Source organism: Stegostoma tigrinum, chromosome 3, assembly GCF_030684315.1.
Source record: "Stegostoma tigrinum isolate sSteTig4 chromosome 3, sSteTig4.hap1, whole genome shotgun sequence".
Classification (NCBI taxonomy): domain Eukaryota; kingdom Metazoa; phylum Chordata; class Chondrichthyes; order Orectolobiformes; family Stegostomatidae; genus Stegostoma; species Stegostoma tigrinum.
The window spans coordinates 72,237,617-72,258,015 of NC_081356.1; the positions used below are offsets into that span (position 1 = coordinate 72,237,617).

The following is a 20,399-nucleotide window of genomic DNA, read 5'->3' on the forward strand; positions in this document are numbered from 1 at the left end:
GCGTAGGTTTAAGGTGAAAGGGGAAAGATTTAAAAGGGAGCTGAGGGGCAACTTTTTCCACACAGAGACTGATGCGTGTATGGAATGACCTGCCTGAGGAAGTGGTAGTGGCTGGCACAATTATAACACGTAAAAGACATTTGGGCAGGTACATGTATAGGAAAAAGCATCCATAATTTAGAAAAATGCTTTTTAGTTGTAGTTAGTGGTAGTTCGCAGGCATTTTGGCTGAAACTGGATGTATCAAACAGTTGTTCTTGAGAAAATGCGGTCATTTTAAGACTGTTCAGGAATATGATACCTCAGCACAATGAGTTTAGTTTAAAAGTTCCAGACGAGATGCGTTTGATTAAAAGCCTAAAGGGATTAAGTGAAGCTGTGTAAGTCTAAGATCAGTTATATGAAGGCTCTAGAAAGAGGCCATTAGATTTTCAAAATGGAGAATTGAAGCCATAATTAAATTAAGCTCCACTGATATGAAAGTGAAGGAAATTCTTCCTAGTATGAGTTCTGTAAAGGAGTGCTTTTGAGATTTGATGTACAGGAATCCGATGGAAGCCAAGAGCAATTCCATATGATTTTGTCTGTCATACTCCCTGGATTCCTCAAATCCTGGAACTCCCTCCCTCATGACATTGAGTGTGTACCCATGCTAATGGACTGCAATAGTTCAAGCAGGCAGCTCACCACCTTCTCAAGGGCAACTGGGGAGTGGAAATAAATAAATAAAATCCAGCCAGTGATGCCAACATCCGTGAGTTAATATTGAGATATTGTTTATGGTCAATCAACTGCTTTGGATGGGATATATTGTTCATACACCTGACATAGATCTCCAAAATGAGCTCTCTACTCTCAGCTTCATCATGGCATATCATTATCTGGGGGCAGAGGAAACACTTTGAGGATGTTGTTAGAGCCTCCTTAAAAAGACGCAACATCCCCACTGACTCATGGGAATCCATATCCGTAACACAGGCACATCATTACTGGTGAAGAACCATCTTAAAAGGTGCAAACCACTTCAAACATCTCTGAGTCCAGACAGAGGTCAAGTGTAAATAATGGAATCAACACATGAACACCCTAGAATCCCAAGCATCTGCCTTTTCAAATACTGAATGTGACAGGAGTTCGCAAATTCAAAACTGGAGTGTTTATATACCTCAAGACCCTCACCTCTGGATTGGAAGAATGTCATCCCTGATCCAAAGAAACTGCCCAAAGAGATCGAGTTGTGATTGTGTCCTCCGACCGATTGGCTTCAGGCCAACTTTACATGAGGGATGGTGTGGGATCACTAGTGTACACAGTTTACTGTATTCGGTAAAAACCTGAGTTAATATGATTGTGTCACTGAGAGGGAGCAAGAATTGCAATGATGGTTATCTCCGAGTACAATGGAACTTTGACCGGATAAGCAAATGGGCTGAGTGACAGCAGATTGATTTTAACTTAGATAAATGTGAGGTGTTGCATTTTGGAAAGGCAAATCAGGGCAGGACTTACTTACTTAATAGTAAGGTCCTGCGGAGTGTTGCTGAACAAAGAGACCTAGCGGTGCAGGTGTGTAGTTCCTTGAAAATAGAATCACAGGTAGATAGGGAGGTGAAGAAGGCATTTGACACGTTTGCCTTTAATATTCAATGCACTGAGTGCAGGTGTTGGGAAGTCATGTTATGGTTGTACAGGACATTGGCGATGCTACTTTTAGAATACAGCATTCAATTCTAGTCTCCCTGTTATAGGAAAGATGTTGTTAAACTTGAATAGGCTCAGAAAAGATTGAAAAGGATGTCACTGGGATTCGATGGTGAGGTATAGGGGGACGCTGAATTGGCTGGTGCTTTTTCCCCTAGAGTGTCAGAAGCTGAGGGGTGATCTAACAGGTTTATAAAATCATGAGGGGCATCAGTAAGGTAAATAGCCAAGGTATTTTTCCTTCGGTAGGGGAGTCCAAACTAACAAACATCGATGTAAGGTTGAGAGGGGAAAGTTTTAAAAGGGACCTGAGGGAAAACTTTTTCACTCCAAGGATGGATGGAACAAGCTGCCAGAGGAAGTGGTGGAAGCGGGTATAATTACGACATTTAAAAGGCATCTGGATGGGTACATGAGGAGGAAGAGTTTAGACAATATGCACCAAACACTGGAAAATGGGACTAGCTTAGTTTAGGACATCTGGTCAGTGTGGACAAGTTGAACCAAAGGGTCTCTATCTGTGCTTCTGACACTATGGCTCTAATGAGATGATTTGATGCTATGTTAGAACACTGCAACCAATGGCAATTCATACATTTGTCAGCTTAGAGTGATATTTTTATTCTCACTCAAGCTGTTGATGTTGAACTTGCTTGAAGGAAAATCTCTCTGTTGGGCATGAAGACCACAACAGCTTTAATAAGAATGATGAATCCATCTTACAAGAAACATCTTATAAGTAGTAAAAACAAAGACACATATAATGCTGGAGAAACTCAGCAGGTCTGGCAGTTTCCATGGAAAGAGGAACAGTTAAGTTTCAAGTCGGATATGCCTTTTCTTCAGAACGGAAAGGAATCATAAAATAGATTGCCTTTTATACTTTTGATAGAGGTAGCGGAAAGGCAAGAAGACAGATAGTGTACACACCCCTTGTAAAAGCAAAGTGTTATTAATCGCAGAGAAAGAGTCCACTGTCCATCACAATATCTCATCCAATCAAAATCCACTAGTCAACCAATCAGCACCCTTTTTCTCATGCAGGAAAAATTATTTCCCTTTGAACGTTGATATTCTTATAATTCTGTCCTGATGAATGCAGGGCAAAAAGCCTCAACAGTATGTCTCTTTTGTTAACAGTACAACAAGGATGGGGTAATTGGATCGCTTGAAATTTTTCAGTTAATCAGGAAGAGCGAGCTTGGACTCATGACATGTAGGTCATGCCTGACAATCCTCGTTGAACATTTTTTTGAAGAGCTGACCAAGGTGGCTGACAGAGGGTTGTCTGTGAATGTTGTTTTATATGGATTTCAGAAGGCATTGATAAAGCCCCTCTGCCAACTTAGGTAGAGGCTCATGCAATTGAGGGCAAATTATTGACAGGCTGGGAAATTAATTGAGGGGCAAGTGACAAAGTAGAGATAATAGGTAGATACTCAAATTGGGAGGATGTGACCAGTGATGCCCCACAAGGATCTGTGTTAGGACTTCAATCATTGACCTTATTTTTAACAATTTGGATAATGTTATTCATCCAAATTTTCTGAAATCACAAAGTTAGGCAGCATTGTAGGCTGCATAGAAGCCAGCTTAAAACTACAAAGGAGTATTGAAAGACAAGGTGATTGGGTGAAACTGTACAAGACATGTGCGAGTTATCCATTTTGGACCAAATAAAAATAGATCGGGATACTTTCTAGATATTATGAAGTTAAATACCATGGATTTTCAAAGACACTCGGGCATTCCAGGGCAGACGTCTTTAAAATATCACATATACAGGTGCAGAAAATAAGTAAGAAACCTATTGGAATGCTTACTTCTTATGTCAAGAGGACTGGAAATATAAGGATACACAAGGTCTGCTGCAGGTGTAAATAACCCTGGTTAGAACCCATATGAGGTACTGTGAGCAGATCTGGGCACATCACCTTAGGAAATAAGGAGTGCAATGCAGGTTTACAAGAATGATACCTGGACTTCGGGAGTTATGTTGTGAGGAGACATTATATAAATTAGGCCTGTTTTCTCTCAAATGCAAAAGTAAAGGGGTGATCTGATTGAAGTCTTCAAGATGTTAACACAAAAAAGTATAGAAAGATAAACTATTTTGAATGCTTGGGGATTTTAGAACCTGGGGGCACACTCTGAGAATTAGGACAAGACCATTGAGGAGAGATGTTAGAAAACGCTGCTGCACACAAAGAGCATTGAAGCTCTTTTCTACAAATAAGTGGATAGTGGATCAGTTGTTAACTTTAAACCTGAGATAAATTACTCAGGTACTCAGGGATAAGGGGTAAATGCAGTTACATGAAGTTAGGCTACAGATCAGCCATGATCTCATTGAATGATGGAAAGCGCTTTAAGGGGCTGAATGGCCTCTTCCTATTTTCAACACAAGTTCTTATGATGTGGACACCATTGGCAAATATAGCATTTATTACCCATTCCTAATTGTCCCAGAAGCTAGTGGTGGGCTAATCATATGAAACAAAGCCAGGAGTTCAAACTATAGAGTTTAAAGGGTTGAGACAAAGCAGTTTAACCAACAATGCAAAGTGCCTTCAAAATTAACGTTCTCTAACACAAACTAATAATTATGCACCGGTAAGATAGAAGTTATGAGATCTTCCTATTGGAAGTAGGAGATGATGCATTATACCTGCCTAGACCAGCCATTTGTGATGAGGAACTTCAAGCAAATAATCCTCCATTCGCATTCAATTTTGACTGAACAGGAAGACCTGAAGCAAGAATTATTTGATTGAGCAAAGTTGAAGAAAAAGCCCGGACCGTTATTCATCATTCAAAATGAACAGGAAGATCTGAAGCAAGGCGTTTTGTTCTGGCTTCTTTTCAGTATGCAAATTCAGCTTTGCACAATTGTTGTTTTCACCAGCATCAGACTAAAATTTGGAAAAAATGTAAAATGTAAGTTAAATTAATGATTAGGAATATAGGAATTGTTTTCAACTGGTTGGTTATCGGGAGTTAATTCTCCATCTAAAGGCCTCTTATAGAACATATTCATACTTTTGATTATGAATAAACCAAAATAGAATGAAAGAGAAACAATATTTTATGATTTTTTTAACTTTTAGTTCAGTTATGTGTACAGGTCTGACAAGGCCAGCATTTATAAACTTCACAAGGGCATTGGTGAGCTGCCTTCTTGAACCATTGCTGCCCATATGGTGATGGTGCTCCAGGATCTTGATATGTGGCAATGATGAAGGAACAGTAATATGGTTCCAAGCCAGGATAGCGTGCATTTGGATTTAAGTGCAATCACGTACAAATATTTTGACGAGTGGTGTCCCGCAGGGTTCAGTGTTGGGGCCACAGCTGTTCACTTTATATATTAATGATCTGGGTGAAGGGAATGGGGGCATTCTGGTGAAGTTTGCAGATGATACGAAGATAGGTGGACAGGCAGGTAGTACTGAGGAGGTGGGAAAGCTGCAGAAAGATTTAGACAGTTTAGGAGACTGGTCCAGGAAATGGCTGATGAAATTCAATGTGAGTAAATGTAAGGTTTTGCACTTTAGAAAATAGTCCATGCCTGTATTCTTTTTTCCAAACGGTGAGAAAATTCGCAAATCAGAAGTGCAAAGGGGTCTGGGAGTGTTGGTCCAGGGTTTTCTAAAGGTTAACTTGCAGGTAGAGTCTGTAATTAAGAAAGCAAATGTAATGTTGTCGTTTATCTCAAGAGGGTTGGAATATAAAAGCAGCGATGTGCTTCTGAGGCTTTATAAGGCTCTAGTTAGGTCCCATTTAGAATACTGTGTCCAATTTTGGGCCCCACACCTCAGGAAGGACATACTAGCCCTGGAGCGTGTCCAGCGTAGATTCACACGGATGATCCCTAGAATGGTAGGTTTAAAGTATGATGAACGGCTAAGGATCCTGGGATTGTACTCATTAGAGTTTAGAAGGTTGAGGGGAAATCTAATAGAAACTTACAAGATAATGTATGGTTTAGAAGGGGTGGACGCTAGGAAGTTGTTTCTGTTAGGCGGGGAGACTAGGACCCGTGGGCACAGCCTTAAAATTAGAGGGGGTAAATTTAAAACTGAAATGAGACGACATATCTTCAGCCAGAGAGTGGTGGGCCTGTGGAATTCATTGCCGCAGAGTGCAGTGGAGGCCGGGACATTGGATGCCTTCAAGGCAGAGATCGACAAATTCTTGATCTCAGAAGGAAGCAAGGTCTACGGGGAGAGTGTAGGGAAGAGGTGTTGAAATGCCCATCAGCCATGATTTAAATGGCAGAGTGGACTTGATGGGCCGAATGGCCTTACTTCCACTCCTATGTCTTATGGTCTTATTTTCCTGGTCCGCTGCAGTCATGTGACCTCTACCATGAGACACATCCATGCAGGTAGCCATCTTAGCGCTACTTTAACATATAATTTATGTTCTCTGCTCTTCCATCTGTTGTGTTCAGAACCTGGTGTCAGAAATACTGTTGAGATTGAGTGTGCAAAAAATCCCAGCTACCGCCAGAATGACACAGGGATGTTCAGAACCGCGAAAGCTGCTGTAAACTTGAAATAAACGGAATAAAGTAAAACATAACAAACAGCAATAGGACACAGCTTAAAAACAGGTCAGATAAAATGGTAAAATGTGAGGCTGGATGAACACAGCAGGCCAAGCAGCATCTCAGGAGCACAAAAGCTGACGTTTCGGCCTAGACCTAAAGGAAGGGTCTAGGCCCGAAACGTCAGATTTTGTGCTCCTGAGATGCTGCTGGGCCTGCTGTGTTCATCCAGCCTCACATTTTATTATCTTGGAATTCTCCAGCATCTGCAGTTCCAATTATCTCAGATAAAATGGTTTCAGTTTTTCCTCTCCCAGCTCTGTTGAAATGAAAGATGGCATGTAGCAAAACTGTATTTCCATGTACAATAGTAAAATTATGAAGTAACAAAAGAATTATTTAATAAGCCGGAGCAGCTATGCATCACCAAATTCCAACCATTGCTAAGAAGACTATTTGAAAGTGTACTTTACTTTGAACCACTCTGAAAAACAAAAGAAAAAGGCTGTAGGATCTTTGAAAACCAACTGGTATCCTGTACTAAGGGAATTGTCATTATCATTCGTGAGTTAAGAGGAGATTTTTTAAAATGCATCTATGCAAACCACCAAAAAATTGAGCCAGAGCTGAGGGAGACAGGATGAAGGCAGCAGCAAGTGCTCTTCAGGCAATGGTTTCCAGCCTCCACCTCTATGGTTGCTGAGGTTCTAAACATCGACTATCCCTTCTTGGTAGCTCTTCTAGTGCAACCGATAGGCTTCCTACCTCCCCAGAAAGTCAGCCAACTGTCTGTATGAGGCTGTAACTTTCCCACCCAGCTCCAGGCATATGAGGTGACCGTGCCAAGTCAGAGGCCTTAAAGTCAGAGTGTTTCTGACTGTGAATGAACTGTCGTCTTGCATTACCCGTACATTCCTGCTATACAGTCAGATCAATGACTGAGGACTCTTGACCAGCAAGGCAAGCTGTCCAGTGTGTGACTGCGCTAAAACACACAACAAAGCAGGCCAAGGTTGCTGTGAGCATCTAGTAGGCATTGAGTGAATTAATGTTATGACAGCAAGCCAGCAGGCCTGAGATTTAGCCTGGTCCAGTTCATGAACTGGTACATCCTCCATTTCAGGTCTGTGCTTCCAAAGAGTCCAGCAAGTGGATTGGAGCGATATCATGGAATCCTGAGGAGTTGGGAATGATCAGATGCAAATGATCGTGGATGAGGGATGTGCACAACTGATGTATATGGATTGTGCCTTTGGACACTGTGGTGTGGTGAACAATCTGGAGGCTCTTTGCAGCCAATATTGAGCTGAAGTCATTTTCACTGCTCTGATGAGAATTCTTGACACCTGGTTGGCTTGTGGTGGGTAGTAGGATGGGAAGCTACACAGTAATGAGGCGATATCCTCAGTTAATAAATTTGTTAACAAAGAATAATCCCATTAATAGGGAACTCACTTTTCCCGAGCAAGAATCTCACACCAATGCCTGGAATCTAATTAAAAGATGAAACAAATTGTTTCAACGTTGTTTGATTTCTGTGTGATTCTGCATATAGACCACGTCGTTCAGGCCCATATATTATTCTGCTCATTATTTACCAGACAACGACAGGAACACGACACAATGCACTACATTTTAATGACAAGTCAGACAGTGAGATTTTATTTTGTGTACGCTTTGGAGCAGCGTTGCATCCTGGATGACAATTTCTAGATTTTCACATTTAACTGCCCACCCCGTCTCGCCCATTGTTGCAAATTACACTTAAATATTGAAGAGCTTCATTAGATTCACTGTTATTTGTTCACTAAATTCTGGGTTACAGAATGTCATGGATTCAGAACCAAGGGGATAATGTGCAAACAGACCTAATGCAACATGTTTTCATAACTCCACTAACCTCACCCACCTTCCTGAGTTGTGCAGTGTTAAGGAGAAAATGCTAAATATGCAATAAAAGGAGAAAATCCAATTTTGATTTAATTCAGCAACAGTTAACCATTTCCTGTTTTGGATCATTGTGAGTTTGTTTGAACTTGAGTTTTAAAAAGAAAGTGGCAGTCAAGGAGTCAGCATAAAAAAATTACCAATTGCTGTGTGTTTCCCAAATTAATTAAGGATCTGAGCCCTGAGAACCTGTCCCTCAAAGCTCATGAAACTTAATCCTATTTGTGCTTACTTGTTTCTGCCTTAGGTTGAATTATATGGTTCTGAACTATTTATTATTGTGCTTTTGTCCCATCAGGTTAAGAATAAATCAGTTAATGTTTGCAACTTGAAATATATGATAACTAGAAGGTGCACGGATTTACATTTTATGTCCTTTCCCTTCACAGTTCCTCTGGTCCATGTCCTCTGATGAATTGAATGCCAAATGTTCAATCCATCTTCAAATCATTCCTTGGCCCTATCTGAGTGATCACTTTTTGAAATTTTCCCAGTTGCACCTCCCATTCCTCTAACTCCATGTTACTAATGGTTCTCTGCTCCTCTTACTTCACCCCATCACTCACCCAACTATTTGGTCATTCCATTCAAGGACCCATTTCACCTCTAGCTGTTTTTTTCAGTCTTTCTCCATTTATTTATTTTTTACCTATCTCATAACTAATCCACCTTGCTCTCTTGTTAAATACACTGCAGCATTTTATTACATATGAAATGCATGTGCATGTTGTTATTCCAATTCTCTGCTGGTTTTAACAGATGTTAGTTGGATGCACATCAGGGCAGTACATTGTTGTAATATTGTATTGGATAATAATGAGCAGAGAAATGCTACACCTGCATATATGCATCTATTTATGCTAGGGGTAAGTTACATGTTGTGCAGGATAGCAATAGTCTATTACTCTATTAGTCTAAGTGTCGTTGGTATATCAGCAACTGAGTTTTTCTCACATAGCTATAAAAAGCAAATTACAGTGTATTTTGCCGTATTGCTTAAATGTGATTTACTTCTATATGCGCACACACTTTTTAATGGAAGGAAATATATAAACCTAATTCACTCCAGTGGCACTATTAGTGCAATATAAACACCACAAATATCTATGCAGTACATTGATACAAATCCTAGATTTTGTGATGATCAACATTGCACAAATATAATAAGACATATTAACTGTCTAGTTAGTCTAGTGTGTAACAGTTCCTTCAGCCTTTGCATAATATACAACTGAAATGCATCTTAAGTTCTCTCTGGGGCCAACCGTAGTGTTACTCTGTTTTAAAAGATAAAGAAGAAAAATGACAAGAAGAAGAGTGTTCATTACCTTGACAGCATGTGTTGACTGCGCTGATTCGTCATCTGCCAAAGAGTATACACTGGCTTCTGTCTCATCTGGGGACCTCTGTAACACAAAGTAATTGATCAAATTAGCTCAAAAATCCATCCCACACAGATTATTTAACCAGGATAGCTTATTAATTCTCCGCAGATATGACTATTCTGAGAGAAATGTCTGACATATTAAAAGACCCATTAAAATACTAAGCGAGTCTGAACAGAATTTGACCTTTTTGGAGATCTGCACCCATCATGCAAACTAGTACTCAATTATGGTTTGTTACATGTATACCCATGGGAGAACAGTGCTGAAATATTTTCTTCTGTATAACTTATTACTGTATGTAGCCCCACTGAATCTTCAGACAATCTGACATGCAAGCGTATAATCGTAAATATTTTGAATAACCATTGATTTGTGTTAAGTCTGTGAAGAAAGTCAATTTAAAAAGCATTAGAATGTGCTATTAATGATTCACATTTTTGTCCTGATGTACATTTCCACAATTTTATGTTGTCATAAATATCAAATGCCATTAAGGTTTAGATTTGTTTCAAACTGTCTGTCTTCGTTATTTTACAGTGGTTATCAAAAACCGTATAAAACACCTCAGCCGCTGTTGAAAGTTTATCATTCAGAACATTTTATTATTGATATAAAACTATTTAAGCTTAAAAATCAGAACATGTCACATAAGCATGCAAGTGCATGATCCATAACAGCAGCTGGAAAGGAAGGATTAAGACACAAGGTGTAGGATTTTTTTGTATTATTAAAGATACGTGAAAAACAAAGTGCCAAAGTGCTGCATTACAAGAGTCTACAACCTTTGTTGCCTCCCAAAATATTATGATGTTGTGGACTAAGATGATGCTGCATGTCTACAGTTTTGCTGCAATGAGTAGATATTTGAAAAGTCAAGGCCTTGTCAAATTGTTTATCAGGCCATTCCTCCTACGCCATAAAATATCAGAAGGGGCCTCATGAAAAAAAGTTCCCATACAAAAATAATACAACTACATTGAAATTAAGCAGTGAAACGATATTTAATGTAAAGGTTTAAAAAGGAAAAAAAAAATGCCAAAGGCTAGAAATTTCCTGAGACTGTCCCTGCTCTGGCAATGTTACTCTGTGGAAACCTGGAAGTTCATCCACGTAAAGAAGGTTTGTGGTGAAGCAATTCTAGCAACTTGGTGACAGCTCATTCTGGATAATAAATATATATTGCCATAAAGATATGGCAGAGGTGCTAATTTCAGTATATCTTCCAAGTGCACCATTAGCATTCCCTGGTCTCTGGTATTCTTCTAAAACAGTTTAAAAAAATGCAGCTAACATGAAACCAAACCTGACTGTATATTTTCACAGTTACCAAACACAACAAACTAAGAACATTTCAAGTTTGTTCCAAAACATTTTAAGTGCTCCAGATAACCAATTGTCCGTAAAGATGTTCATACCACTTCCTTTTCAATCCTCAAGTCATCTTCATTTGCTGACTACAAAACATGTTCCTGTCTCTAAGTGAAACTGAATGAAGTCGAAAGGAATCAGATCAATAGAATCGCAACTAATCTGCAAAAGAAGGGAATATGAAACCGACTGCTCAAAAACCAGAGTCAATACTATGAGTAACCTCTACTCCAATGGCTGCAATGTCCAACCACCTGATCTTCATGATCAATTCAGAGACAGATATTTTTCAAAGCTTTTATCATTTTGGACTCACCTCTTACTTCTGTGCATAAATATGTTGTGTCGAAAATATAACAGAATATCTCACAAGAGACTTGTTAGAAAAAAATCAGGCATTTGAAGACTAGTCACTGGTGCACATTCCTTAAACTCCTCTCTCTTCATTTTTAGCAATTTCATCTAAGTCTTCCTAATCTCTCCCTTACAGATTTGGCAGCTGTTTTCCTTGCGTCTATTTGTGAAGCAGGTTGCAATGTTTTCTCACTTTAAAGGCAAAATATAAATGCAGGCTTTGTTGCAATGTAGAGAAAACACAAGCAGAGCTTTTCACTTCAAATATTCAAAGAAACATAGGCTGGCACGGTGGCTCAGTGGTTAGCACTGCTGCCTCACAATGCCAGCAACCTTGGTTCAATTCCACCCTCAGGTGACTGCCTGTGTGGAGTTTGTACTTTCTCCCCATGTCTGCGTGGATTTTCTCTGGGTGCTCCAGTTTGCTCCCACATTCCAAAAGGTGTCCCGTTAGGTAAATTGGCCATGCTAAATTGTCTGTAGTGTTCAGGAATGTGTAGATTAGGTGAGTTACAGGGGAATAGGTCTGGGTGGGATGCTGAGAGGTTCAGTGTGGATTTGTTGGGCCAAAGGGCCTGTTTCCACACTGCAGGGATCCTATGAAACATAATGCGCATATTGAAACTGACTGTTTTCTTCTTAGCTTTGAGGGATAAGTTCAAAGCAAGCTAGGTCCCTCCAGGCAAATGTTTTCTAACTGCCATTTCACTAATCAGTGTGTTATGGGAGCAACTTAAATATAAAGTGTGTGTGAATTACCTTCATATTTAACCTTTGCCTCCACGATATAGTGGCTATCACAAACCAACAGTATACATTTTATTCATTTTTCTAATTTTTTTTGAGTGTTAATGTGCTATATCAAAATGTTATTTTAACCATTGTTAATTCCACCCACGTAAACTGTTGCTACACGTCAAAGTTTGAGATACATTAGAACCACTGTACCAGTCAAGCATTTTGAGAAAATTAATTCAAATTTTGTATTTCTCATTGTATGCAGATTCAACAGAAATGTCATAGAAGTACACCAACAGTGATTTTTAATCAAAAACAGATGAACTGGCAAAATCATGGTTTGCTGAGTGCAAGTTTGTCCTTTGAGTTAAAGCAATATCAATCTGAAAACTTCTGCCCACCTTAATTTTAAACTGAAATGTTTCCCAGCTTGTATCTCCCCATGTTTGCAATGTTTAAAATTAAATAAAGTTTAAATTTATGAGGGAGGAAAATCAGCAACTGTTGTGCCACAAAAATAACACACTAACATGAAACTACATTTGCTTTAAAATTTTGCAGGGTAAATTAATGTAGGAAGAAATAACACATTTGTAATTTCTATGAATGAAAAGTAACATCACTCCAATCAAATATTTTCCAAAATGTATCAAACGAGGATGCGCCTGGGGTTAGAAATCAAACTGTTTTATATATCTTTACAGTTAATAATTTACATTAAGCATTACAACTGTCACATTCTTTCTATGTGCTTCATGTTTGATAAATTAATAACAGACTAGAATCTGACACAGAAATTGGAGAAGAAATATGAGATAAAATCCAATTATTCATAACCTTATATCAGGCATTTATATCAGTACACAATATCTGAACTTGTATTTCACTTACATTCTACCTGTCTGCAAAACTACATAAATAGAAAGAAACACATTTTGTGTTATTTTAACAGTGCATGATTTGAAATGGTGTGGGTCAGCATTTTAGATTTTAATATGAATAAAACCACATCATTTGGAAATCTGACCTGGCGATGGAACTTGATTTCAGAGTGGGCAAAATGAAGATCAGAGTTCACAGAGCTTTAAAAGTATATCTGCTGTGAGTCATAGAATCCCTTCAATGCAGAAACAGGCCTTTGGCCCCATCAAATCTGCACTGATCCTGTGAAACATGTCCCACCCAGACACATCCCCCCTCTAAACCTTATTCCCTGTAATCTTGCATTTCCCATGGCTAATCCACACAAAATATACTTCCTGGCTACTCTAGCATGGCCAATCCACCTAACCTGCACATATTTGGGCTATGGGAGAAAACCCACATAGACACAGGGAGAATATGCAACCTCCACACAGGCAGTTGTCCAAGGGTGGGACCCAGGTGCTGTGAGGCAGCAGTTCTAACCATTGAGCCACCATGAATGCCACAATGTTTGGTGCATGAATTTGTGTGATAAAGCAATTATGCTTTATCTAATAAATAATGATATGTCACAGCCCAATTCTGATCAAAATCAACATAAAATAAATAACTTTTATGCTGGGAAAAGATAGCATAAAATAGACTGTTTTGCTATCCAGGCCATCTAAAATTCTGCTGCCATATCCTATACCACAGCAAGCTCTGTTAACCTACCATCTGGTCATCTCTGACACATATTGGTTCTGTGTTACTGGATATCACCAAATTAAAATAATCATCCTCATGTTTATGTGTATTTCTCTTGAAGATTGTCCTTTAGTTGCATCCCACCAATGGGACTGCTCCTTCAGCCACCAAGGTTCCATAGTCTGGCATTGATTCCCGAAAGCACTCCATCTTCTGCTGCTCCTTTCGCATTGCCCTTGGAGCAAGCTTTTGGTCATCCCATCTTCTCTTTGCTCAGCATTCATTTCAATATAATTATAATTCTGTTAAAAAAAGCTTGGGATGCTGCTCTAAATCAAGGGCAGTGAGCAAATCTGAAAGCAGACCATCCGCACGTAGATGCCTTTGCCCTCTTTTCATCGCTTCAACAAATATCCCTTAACTGGCTCTCTCTGTTTTCTCCCTTCTGATCACTTTTATATCCAGTTTTCTAGTCTTTCCCTAATTCCATGTACCTTCTGTCTAAAGTGGCACAATGTCAGATGTTTCTTGACTTTCCATGAACACTTGTCTTTCTGCTCTTTCTTTCAATATAAACATATCCAAGAAACAACAGAAATTGATGATATAATAATGTGGCCATTTTATTTGAAGATAAGATTATATACAAATGGAGTCAACTGGGAAACTATGTTAGGACATCTGAACTTGATGAGTGCTGCTTGTAGATTGAATACAAGGTATGGGACTAACACACACACTGTATTAGATAGTAGTATTGGACAGCAGGTTAAGATATGTTTCTTTAATATATACACCACTCACAACAACAATTGCACATCCCCCTCTCCCTCCACTACCTTCCCAATCAATCCACCATATCGATCATCTCCTTAAATATCAATTATGATTTCCTTCTGGAATCCCAAATTGCTCCTAATTATTTTGTCTTCATCTGGATATATTTATAATTGCATCTTCAGTTGAAATTCCCAACCACTGACTCAAAACTAAACAGCCTGTAATTAATTTGATTAGCCCTGTCCATTTTTCTCAAATGTATATCGCATTGGCCACTTTCTAGTCCGCTGCCATACACTCCCATCTCAATACAGTCTTGAAACACCTTTCCGTGAGCCTCTTGCTATTTCTCCCGGATCCACAAATAGCTTCCACGACAGCTTGGTATGTTGCCCTCTTTTAGCTTAGTCAATTTCTCTGATACCTTTCATTTACCGTCATGTTCTGCGTCTAGCTTGTATCCAATCTATGATTTACCTCCATTATATACCAGTTCTTTTTGTCAACACTAAAGAAAATACTTTTGAAATGTCCTTGTCAATTTTCATTTATTTTCAATGCCTCTCTTTAATCTCCGAGGTTCCATCTCACAGCTAACAATTGTCTTTTCCATTTAACTTAAATAGTGCACCTATTTTCTATAGCTCTCACCATGCCTTTTCTAATTTCCTCATTATTTGTCATTTTTATCACACCTATAGACATCATGTGAGCTTCTGTCGATGTTAGCTTTATTTAACATCACAGAAGTGTTGTGGTGCAGGAGTAGGCCATTCAGCCCGTTACCCCTGTACCCGTTTGTCAAATGAATATCATTTGCTAGTGCCAATATCCTGCTTTATCCCAGTGCCCTTGTACATTAATTTTGTCCAAATAATCATCCAATGCCCTCAACTGAACCTGCCTCCATAAGTGCACTCTCCTGCAGTGCATTCCATATCTTAACTAGTCATTTAGTGGTAAAGCTTTTTCCAAACTTCACCCTTGACTATTTCACAGATCATTTTTAATCTATACCTGCTTGTTATTGATCTTTTCAATGAGGGGAAACCGTTTCTTATGATCTACTTTATCCAGTCAGCTCATGATTTCGAAAAACCTCTATCACATATCCTCTATGCCTCCTTCTCCCTTAAGAGAACAGTCCCAAAATCTTTAATTTATTCTCATAATTGAAGCTTCTCATCCCTGGAACAAATCTTGTAAATCGCTTCTACACTCTCTCCAATGTGCCCACAGCCTTTCTATAATACATAGGCCAGAACTATACATGATACTAAGGTCTGATAAGTGTCTTATACAAGTTCAGCATTCACCTCCTTGCTCTTATACTCTATGTCCCTGTTCATAAAACTGAAGATATTGTATGTTTTACTGACTGCTTTGTCTATCTGTCTTACCACTCGCAATGGCTGTGAATATATACTCCAAGTCCCTATTTTGTAATGTATTTCAATGTTATTCCTACCAAAATGAATCACATGTCTCTCTGTTGAAACTCATCTACAACCTTTCTACCCTGTCTAACAACTTGTCTATGCCCTTCTGGAGTTCTACAATGTCCTGAAAGTTGACAATTCTTCCAAGCTTTGTGTGATCTTCAAACTTTGAAATTCTCCCCTGCACACAGAGATCTAGATTATTCACAAAGATCAGGAAAAACAATGGTCTTAATAACAGCCCTTGGAGAATTCCATGAGAAACATTTCTCTAGCTCCAAAAAATTCCATGAACCATTACTCTCTGCCTTCCATCACTCAACCAGTTTTATTGCTACTGACCGTTTTTTTTCAAGACCCATGACTTTCTTCACAAGTCTGTTGTGTGGCTTTTTTTGTTAACCATTCATAGGATATGAGCTAGGCCAACATTTATTGCCCATCCCTAATTGCCCAGAGGGCACTTAAGAGTCAGCTACATTTGATTGGGTGTGGAGTCACATGTAGACTAGACCAGGTAAGGCAGTTTCCTTCTCTAAAGCACACTAGTGAAATATATGGGGTTTTCCCCAAGTAATCCACAATTCCTGATCATCATTAGAACCTGAATTCCAGATTTTTCATTAAATACAAATTCCACCATCTGTCATGCCAGGATTTGAACCCTGTTCCTGAGAATATTACTTGGGTCTCTGGATTAATAGTCTGTTGATAATATCACTAAGCCATCACCTCCTCTCACATTGTATCAAATGCCATCAGAAGGTTCATGTACATCACATGAATAGCATTACCATCATCAAGCCTTTCTGTTATCTCTCCAAAAAGCTCCACCAAGCTCCAACATGATTTTCCATTTAGGAATCCTTCTTTCTGATTACTGAAGAAATGATTCTTCCTGATCAACCAATCTTTTTCCATGTAATTACTATTCTATGCCAAATAACTGTCTCCAAAAGCTTCCCCACCACTGATGATGTACTGACTAGTCTGTAATTCTTGGGTTTATCCTTCTAATCTTTCTCAATCATAGCCATAATATTTGCAATTTTCTAGTTTTTTAACATTTCCCCCGGTTTAGGGAAAACTGAAAGATTATGATTTCTGCCCCTACAACTCCCACACTCACTTCCTTCAAAAATCCTTGGGTGCATCCCATCCAGTCCTGGTGCCTTGTCAACTTTGAGTACCAATACTCTGTCCCGACACATTTGCCTGTCAATTTTAAACTGTCTTCATGGCTGAGTTCAATCCTCTGTCACACTGATGTTCTACAGTCATATTTGCAAACTGCTATTTTCCACCTTCTTTCAGCTAATTCATTCCTCAATTCCCTCTCTCCTTGAAATCTGTCCCATTCCAAACTAGTGTTCATTTTTTTTTGCATTAACCTGGCCTCTTTCAGTCTGGAATTTTCGGCCATTACTCTCAATGGCTCCGCATATTTAATTCAGCCATGTGACCTTTTTAGTTACTCACAATTAGTATGAGGTAGGTTATTTCAAGATCCAAATAGTTGCTTGTGAATGTTGTCTTCCATTGCCCACCATGACAACTTGCTCATCGTAGGTGGAGTTATGGTTTCTAACTTCAACAATGTTATGCAGTAACTTCATAACACAGGACTCTTCATACTCTCAATATCTTCAGACAAAAAGCACTGAAAACAGTGCCACCTTCTGTCACTTTAAATCATTGCAATTTAGGACAAATGGCAAATTTAGTAAAAGATCCCATTCGTTTGTACAAGAGGTAATCTAAGGTTTCTGTGTAAACAAGAGGTTCAAGGCAGGGACTTTGGGCTACATACCACAGCCCTCTTGCAGATGTGTGCTTCCTGAAAAAACAGGTTTCACTCAGGAACACTATATCACCTTTGTGAAACCTTAATTGCACATCTACATTTGAAATGTTATTAAAATCATTTCATTTTATACTCAGATTGTGCAAATCTGGCAGAATCAAATTTTCACACTGATTGTCTCCATTGATCATTTTCGGATGCTCCAGAAGGAAATGCCAATCCAACTTCCAGCAGTGGAGTTACATTTATTAGAATTAGAATTAGAATATTCTTTATTGTCATATATATTCAAGTATCGAATTAAAGGAGTACAGTGAAAAGTTTTACAATGTCACTCCTTATGGCCCCATTGTAGATACAAGTGCCTAGGTATAAATCCATACTTAAAAGTGAAGTTCCTGTTTCTCAGGATTGCCGATCAGGAAGATGGTTACGAGCTCTTCAGTTCCAGCATTGCCGCTGGGAGAAGTGGCCATTGCAGGATCTGCAGCAGGCCTTGGAGCACCAGCGCCAAAGTCTGTTTAAGAAGTGAGGTGAACAGGATGTGCCTGTCAGAGCTAGTCAGGTAGCCATGGGAGAAGAGAGGGGTTATTGTGGAGAGCGGGGGTGGGTCTATGAGCCACAAGGTGCTTGATAAGGATGCCCTGCTCCTGTCAAAACGACAGGGAAGACGCTCTTTTATTGGATATTCCTGACCATGCCCTACCCTGCCGCTAGTGTAAGATGTGACTCTTAAATAAGGCAACGCAGTTGGCTTCCAGATTCCTTGTCCACCCTTCCTCCCAACTTTCCTACAGTATCACAAACTAAATGGCAGCCAGGTGTAGGCTTTGGTATTGCTGGTTTATCAGATTTGCTGTTTATGATGATTCTTTCAATCTGACTTGTAAACATTTCTTATACTCAGTTTCTTTTTAAATTTATAACACTTTAATTTCTAAACTAATACTTTGTTTGACTATTATTTTAGAAATGTGCTGAATAGTTTTTCTTGTGAAACAAAAGCCAGGGCGGGCAAAGAAATAATGTCAATATATGCTCTTCAAAGTCACAACTTAAAGGTAACTATTTATGGTTTAATTAATATTAAGTAAAGTGATTTACAAAGAGAACGCAAAGGGTTTACAATTATTTTATGATTGGTTATACAATTATTGGTTGTTAATGAAATCTTGGTTTATAAGAATGTTCCTTTAGAAGTGATGTTTCCGCAGGCAATAATTGATTATCAATTAATTCAGGAAGAAGACTGATAGATTGGTTAATGGGGACAGTCTGATGAATGGGACTATTTCATTTCTACTGGGTATCCAATTAACTGCTTTCATTGGTAAAATAATATTTGATAGTTTTAAGATGCCCTCTTGTATTTTCCCCAGGCGTGGTATATTTCTTTATGCCTTCTTTTTTAATTATTACAACTAGATTTGCGTTGTTAATAGTCAATAATTAAATAGCAGTTAGTTAAAAGTAACCTTTCCACATAATTTCAAGTACTCACTTCCAAACATATAAGGAGGATTTTGAAATGAATGATTATGTATTGCTAAAGAATGATTTTGAAAACAATGCCTTCTCTGATTTTCAATTCATTTTTCTCCTGCTCATTAGTTCCCTTGTGCCATGGATCATTATCTGAACAACAGGGCAGGCAGTTATTCAGTTCCCACAGGGTTTGAAGAGTATTGCTCTGCAAACAGTCGCTGGACGTGCTAATGTGTATGGCAGCAGTGAATTGTTTTTTTCAATCTATCTTCCCCCTCTTGCAGGGGGAAGAGAGCACTCTGAGACAACCCAGTCAAAATGGATGGAATGTAGGAGAAACAATCCTGCATACTTTCGATAGTAAAAAACCATTGATTATAGCAATGCAGTGTGAAATATAGCCATCTATAAAGACTGCAAAAGCAGCCAATTCTACTATGTAACTGATTAATGTCAGTCCATGATGCAGTGCAATGATTTTGTTCAATGTTCCATTGTATATCATGTTAAAGAGTTAATTTTATGCCACTTACCTCTGCAGTTATCTGTTTTGAATAAAGCTGTATGGGAAGAGTGATCTGTGCCTTAGTTATGGTACAACCAGAAATGGATGACAAGAAAGTCAGGAATGGCATGACTTAAGTACATTGACTTGCATGCCTGCTTATCTGGGACAAGTTGTTCTAACTAAAACTCTATGTTCGATCGCAATCAACAATATTTAAAGTCAATTATGAACACCTTGTGACTACATAATATAAAATTGATTTGGATTGCGTGAGGACTCTTGGTACGACTACATATATGGTGAAGGAATTTCTATGAAACATCAATTAATACTGAATTTAAATTGTACTCCTCTTTAAATTTTAAACTTAAGATATTTTATGACTACAAATCAACTTAAAATGAGAAAATAGATCATAATATTATCTAAATATGGTTTTGGTTTAATGGTTTAAACTGAAGAGGAAATGTGCTCACTGATTTCCCATCTGATACCTTTTTATTCAACTAATCCTGAAGAGATCTTAACTTTTGACTGTAATTTTCTTTTATGAATATAAATTCATTCTTCCATTCATTTATCTTGGCAGCAGGCTGCAACCAAGAAAAGTTGAGTCATCATCGCAAGCATCTCTGTAAAATCACACTTTGTAACATCTAGCAAAATAAATATTCAATGTTCTAATATGTTTCACTGAAGAACAGAATTTAAACGCAACACAGAATGA

The 20,399-nt window shown here is 38.6% G+C and overlaps 1 long non-coding RNA gene across 1 annotated transcript in view; it reads left to right on the forward strand.

Moving 5' to 3' along the window:
• LOC125451201 (uncharacterized) overlaps nt 1–19,640 on the forward strand; it is a 35,873-nt gene extending 16,233 nt beyond the window's left edge. The window contains exons 3-4 of the long non-coding RNA XR_007247247.2: nt 18,650–18,740; nt 19,291–19,640. This is a non-coding gene — a long non-coding RNA (uncharacterized LOC125451201). The remainder of the gene's footprint in view (nt 1–18,649; nt 18,741–19,290) is intronic.
• The last annotated feature ends 759 nt before the right edge of the window (nt 19,641–20,399 follow it).